This window comes from Ailuropoda melanoleuca, chromosome 12, assembly GCF_002007445.2.
Source record: "Ailuropoda melanoleuca isolate Jingjing chromosome 12, ASM200744v2, whole genome shotgun sequence".
Classification (NCBI taxonomy): Eukaryota; Metazoa; Chordata; class Mammalia; order Carnivora; family Ursidae; genus Ailuropoda; species Ailuropoda melanoleuca.
Window position 1 is genome coordinate 728301 of NC_048229.1, and position 6303 is coordinate 734603.

The following is a 6303-nucleotide window of genomic DNA, read 5'->3' on the forward strand; positions in this document are numbered from 1 at the left end:
GACATATTTCTCTGCATGGATGGACCACGTTTTGTGACCCCTTCGTCCTGGATGCTTGGGCTGCTCCCACCGCTCTTGGACAGCGGTGGGCTGGAGCTTGTGTGTGTGGACGGTGTGTTCCCGTGGGGTGTGGAGTGTAGGACGGATCAGGCATATCAGGCCCAATTTTAGGAACTGGCCTGTGAACTTCTCAAAGGCCCATGGGAAGGTCTGAGACTATAAGGTTTTTTACTTCTGTTTAAAGGACAAAAAGAACACAGCAAGTTCAACATTTTCAAGCGTTCAAGCTGTGATTCAAATTTAGCTTTTATAAAGTTGTAACACTCATATTCGTTAGGTTTGATACGATATGGAAACAGGGCTTACGGCGGCCGTGGGTTTGCTGGTTTATCTTCGAAAATGTTTACCTGACTCCCTCGTCCGGTGTCATTTCTCCAGAGCACGGGCTTCGGGGCATCCAAGAGCTTTGACCTCCCGTGAGGGGTCAGAATGAGGTCCTGCACCCCTTCCACTGAGCCCTGAGCCCCGGAAAGCACAGGGGGAGTGATCAGCAGAGCGGGATGCCGCCCAGCTCGTGAGCACAGCACAGGGAGCCTGGTGTCTGCGTCCCAGGAGAGGGGCCTCAGAAGGGACAGCCCTGCCCACAGCTGGGTCCGGACATCCAGCCTCCAGGATGGTGAGGGAAGAATGTGCGCGGACAGCCCTCCCACCGTGTGGTATGTGTTGGGAAGCCCTAGCGGACGGGTATAGATGTCCCATGTGGGTGGTTGGGGGGAATATTTGGCTTCTCAGGCTGGTCCTGAGCTGGGGAAGCCATCGTCGCTGGCCCAAGGCTGGTCGTTCAGGGCCAGCTGAGAGACCGGGGGCCAGAGTTCCACCTATGGACGGTCTGGCCACCGTCTGTTTGGATGTGCCGTCGTCCAGGACCAAAAGCTGGGTCTTGGTTTGCACCATAGAGATACGCGGCCACCTCATGAGAACTGTTTCTGAATGGTGTGACCCAGAGCCCGACCTCGGGGGCTGAGGGGTCTGGAAAGTGCTGGCAGGAGCCACCGGGTGGGCGGCCTCAGTGTCCCCAGAACATCTGGGCAGAGACAGCCCTGGAACGCCATGCTTACGCCCTGCTTGCACTGTGCTGGGCAGCGTGCGGGGACCCCACCCCCTCACACATGGCCGTCCACCAGCAGGTGAGACCCCCACGTGGCAGAGGGCAACCCAACCTGGCCCTGCTTCTCTGGGGGGGGGAAGATGTGCAAACACCATTACCACACCTGCCCAGATAGACCGTGACGTGCCTGCTTACAGGTGGAAAGTGAAGGAGTGGCGGTGCGGTCTGTGCTGCGCCCAGTGGGTCCCTGTGCTCCGCCTCCCTGTCTTCCTCAGTCTCCGCTGACGGCACCCACATAGGCTCCTGGTTCATGCGGCTGCGTCTGTTTTGAGCCCAATCAGCAAAACTTGTGAATGAAATGCCGCAGCGATGCTTTTTTTGGGTACGAGCTACAGTGACTAGAGGGAAACTGAGGTATAAAATGACAGAAAACCCAAAACCCAGGCGATATATCCTGTGATTTGCAGTACAACCCATGTGAACCTCTCTCGCCGTTCTGAGATGTCCATGGTGCTGAATCGTCCTTACGGGGGGTTTGCATTTCATGTCGGCAGCAGGTGATTTCTGGACCCTTTTGTGGAGGTGAAAGGATGTTGTGCTCTGGGGACAATGCCCCCGTTGGTGGCTCGGACCAGCGAGCGCTCCTGTTGATGTGAGATGAGCGGGAGGTTAAGCAGAGCCGTCGTGGCCCCCTCCCTGCCCCAACACCTGGCTCGGGGTCCAGCGTCTCCTTGGGACCTTCCTGACGGGCAGCCTGCCCCCGTCCGGGCGACCCCGGGCAGCCCTGTGTCGGCTCCACCGTTCTGCACCCACTGTCCTGCTAGGCCACCGGCCCTCCTCCTCCCTCTGCGTCCCCTCCAAGCACACAGGCCATCGTGTGTCTGCCTTTTTCCCTGGGGGGTTCTGTGCTTCTGAACCTGGCCCTCAGTGTGACCAGCCCCAGGGGGAGGTTAGCAGTCGGAGTGCTAAGGGACCCCAATAAGGAACAATGGGGGGAGATGAGCCTGGCTTCCCTGGAACCATCTGGAAACCAGAGGTTCGGGGGACACAGAAGGGACAGTGGGAGCCCACCCCTCCCCTCACAGACAAGGAAACAAGGTCCCAGAAAGGCTCAGCTGTCCCCCCAAGGCCCTGCAGCAAATAGAGGGAACCTGGGACGGGAACCCAAGGCAGGTCTGAGTTTGAGGCTCGTGGGCCCTGGGTCAGGGGCTGGCAGTCCTGAGGGGAGCACTGCCAATGGCACAGGGAGACAAATTGGAGGAGAGGTTCTGGAACGTGGACGAGAAGGCGGGGAGAGCGAGCAGGAAACACAGGCCTGGGGCCAGAGGTTCAGAGTAGGGGGGCACCCCTCCTGTGCCCACGGGGCTTTGGAAGTCAGCGGGTTGGGGTTTGAGGCCTTAGTGTCAGAACGCTCCCCACAGGCTCTGACCTCCAGAAGACACCAGAAAGAACAGGGAGTGAAGGCTGATGGACTCTGGGTTGTGCTATCGGATGACGGAATGAATGTTCTGGAACTAGATAGAGGACGTGGTTGCACATTAAGAATGCCCTAGACGGGGGCGCCTGGGGCTCAATGGGTTGAGCATCTGACTCTTAGTTTTGGCTCAGGTCACGATCTCGGGGTTGTGAGACTGAGCCTCGAAATTGGGCTCTGTACTCAGCCAGGCGTCTGCTTAAGATTCTTTCTCTCCCTCTGCTCCTCCCCCCACTCGTGCTCACGTGCTCTCTCTAAAGTAAAAAAAATCTTTTTGAAAAAGTGCAGTAAATGCTACTGAATTGTTCACTTATTTAAAAAATTTTAAAAAGATTTTATATATTTATTTGAAAGAGAGCACGCATGAGAGAGCACAAGCAGGGGGAACAGCAGAGGGCGGGGGGAAGGAGGCTCCCCACTGAGCACGGAGTCCGATGCAGACTCGATCCCAGGACCCCGGGATCATGACCTGAGCCGAAGGCAGACACCCAGCTGACAGAGCCCACCCAGGTGCTCTAATATCACCTTATCTAAATAAAGAACGAGGGGCAGAATTGGAGGCCAAACCGTCAGCTTTATGAACAGCCAGCGAGGCAACCAGATACCACGTGGGGTGGGGGGCGGCTTAGGCTTAGTTAGATCTGAGGCTAACCTGGGACTCCTGGCGATCCCTCCTGGATCCGACATGGGAGAGTCACCTGTGGCTGGGGGCTGCTGTGCCCACTTGCCCAACCTGCAGGCACTCCACCCCAGCGTGTGGGCGGGGACGGCTGGGCCCCGCAGTCCTGCCCACCTGGGGGAGACGGGAGCTGGACTGAGCAGGGGGGCTCAGCCATGAGGGTCCCACAGGTGCTAAGAGCAGAGAGGCTCCTGTTTAACTCAGAGAGGCACAATCATTCCCCGGAGGAAGGGTGTTGAAAATTCGTTTTCCACTCAGTGATAAAAAGAGATTTGCTATCAAGCCATAGAAGACACAGAGGAGGGGCACCTGGGTGGCACAGCGGTTAAGCGTCTGCCTTCGGCTCAGGGCGTGATCCCAGCGTTCTGGGATCGAGCCCCACATCGGGCTCCTCCGCTATGAGCCTGCTTCTTCCTCTCCCACTCCCCCTGCTTGTGTTCCCTCTCTCGCTGGCTGTCTCTGTCAAATAAAAAAAAAAAAATCTAAAAAAAAAAAAAAAGACACAGAGGAAGCTTAAATGAGTCTTAGTGGGTGAAGGAAGCCAGGTGGAAAGGCTGCCTTTGTAGGGTCCCAACTCCAGCATGCCGGGGAAGAGGCACAACGACGGGCCCAAAACGATCCCCCAAAACATCCGTGGTTGCCAGGGTTTCATGGGCAAGGATGAACAGGTGGAGGCCAGCGGTTTTAGGGCAGTGAAAACACCGTGTGCTGATTTGGTGGCATTTGTCCAACCCACAGAACATGGAGCACCAGGAGCCCTAAGGGAAGCTGTGGACTCCCAGTCGTAACAATGTATCAATATCAGCTGAGCGGTTGTAACAAGCCCACCACGCCCACACGAGTTCATAACAGGGAAGCAGGGAGGGGAAGGGGGGCTGTATGGGAACTCTCTGTACTCGCGGAACAATTTTTCTGTAAACCTTAAACTGCTCTAGAAAATAATGTCTATTAATTTAAAAAAATCTATTTTGCAAGAGAAAGATTGGGACAGGGGTAAGGAAGCAGGTGCCCACGCAGGTGCTGTGGGGGCAGGGATGGCCATCTGGGGCATTGATGAGCCGCGAGTCCCATGGCGTGCGCCGGGTGTCTGCTGCTGCTGCTCTCGCTGCTGCCCATGTCCTCGGCCTGGAGGACCAAGAGCCTGTTTCTGTTCCACAAGGTAAGAGCACACGCCACGGTGTTCACCCACAGAGGCGGTCCCTGCTCCGGCTCCCTGGGGCTCTCAGCTCCTTTCCTGCAGGTGCCCGTCCCCACGGGTCTTGTCTGGGCTCCTGAAAAGGAGGGTGCCTGGAACACATCCTCTTCCCCCAGGCATTGGGGCCCCCAGGACAGCTGATTCTGGTGCCTAGGATCCCAACACCAAATCCAGGCCAGACGGCAGCACAGTGGGGGTGGGGTGGGGGCAGAGCAAAGCGTATGCACTGGGAGGGGTGTGGTCGACATGACAGTGCCTGTCCTGCTGTCCCCTCTTCACCTCCCTAATGCACAAGTCCCCCCACGTCCACAGCACCCACTGCACGACAGGCACCCCGCTGGAGGCCGGGGACTTGGGGCCCCTCATGAGGCAGGGAGGAAGGGATCTGGATGCCTGGTGTTGGGCCATCACCCAGAACTCCCTCGGCGCCCCAGGGCAGGAGTGAGCTGCCTCCTCTGGCCGCTTCTCACCTGCAAAGCTGCCTCACTGGGCTCCAGGCCCCGGTCTCTGAGCGCCTTCCCAGCTTCAATTTTAAGTCAGTGAGGGCTTCAAAACCAAACCCAACCCAAGTTTTCCCTGTATGAAAACCCTCCAGTGTGGGCGCCTCAGCCCATGGGCGCTCCGGGACCCAGGGTCTGCAGGCCCTGCTGGGGGACCCGGTGCACTTGGTTGGCTCCTTTTAGCTGTGTGAGGCTCGGCCCTGCACCTCCCTCCGCTGGGGGGACCGGTGGCACCCTCCCAGGCCCCGGAGCCCCGACACGCAGCAGTCCCAGCCGCGGGAAGCCAGCCAAGAGGCGCTGCGCCCAGCCAGAACATGCCACTTGGCACTCCGCATGTTTGCTTTGGAAGATATACCTATTTTTCATAAAAGTTGTTCTTTCTGTTAACATGGGACGGGGACCCTATTTTTAAACAGGGTTACGCATAAATACATAAAACTTCCTGAGTTAGTGCCTACGCCGGAGAGGTCATTAGCTGGAACGCACAGCAACAACAGCTTTGGGCGCCTTAGTAATTTTTTGAGTTTGCAAAGGAGTTTTGAGACCAAAAGTTTGAGAACTTGGATCAAAGCCTTCGAGAGCAGGGTGGGGTGAGACCGCAGCCACATCTCTGGGCTGGCTCAGTGACCCCGGCAGGCACTTGCCCTCTCTGAGCCTGGAAGAGCCGTGAGAGCGTCTCCTTCCTGCCCTGCTGCTCCTTCTCGCATCCTCCGTACCTCGGTTTACCCTCCCATCCATGTGGCTCACGACAGACGCAGACCACACTAGCTCCCTTCCTCTCCCTTTCCTCTGGCTCCCCCGGCCATCGGTCCCACCAGGTCTGGAATATTCCAGGAAACTTGAAGGGATGCAGAAAGAAGGGGAGGGTGTTCCTAAATGGGGAAGCCCTAGCGGGAAGCTGGATCTCCCGCGACACCCGGTACCTGCCCGGCTTTGCAGCGGATGGGAGATGCGTGCCATGATCACGCCGAGTGCCAGAGCCGCTGCTGCGTCACCAACAGCCTGAACCCTCAGACGTTCTGCATGTCCAAGACCATCTTCCTCAAGTGCTTGCCTTGGCAGAAGGTGTGCCCGACAGGGCGGTGGGGCGGGGGGGCACCGGGGCTCCGTTTCCTGGCAGCCCAACAGGCACACCTGCTCTGATCACTCCGAGTGCAAGAGCCGCTGCTGCGTCACCAACAGCTCCCGCTCGCAGACGTTCTGCAAACCCAGGACCATCTTCCTGCAGTGCGCGCCGTGGCGGAAAGTGAGGGGCGAGCGGGTGGCTGGGCGAGGCAAGGCGGGCGGGGCGGGAGGCGGGCACCAGGCTCCCCTCTGTGTCCCCAGCCCAACGGCACCTACTGCAGC

General features: G+C 58.1%; 1 long non-coding RNA gene across 1 annotated transcript; it reads right to left on the reverse strand.

Moving 5' to 3' along the window:
- Window positions 1-271: 271 nt before the first annotated feature.
- Window positions 272-3632, reverse strand: LOC117804572. The gene is made up of 3 exons (XR_004629073.1): window positions 3571-3632; window positions 3235-3375; window positions 272-1752 (listed from the first exon to the last, which is right to left on the reverse strand). It is a non-coding gene; the product is annotated as an uncharacterized LOC117804572 (long non-coding RNA).
- Window positions 3633-6303: the final 2671 nt, after the last annotated feature.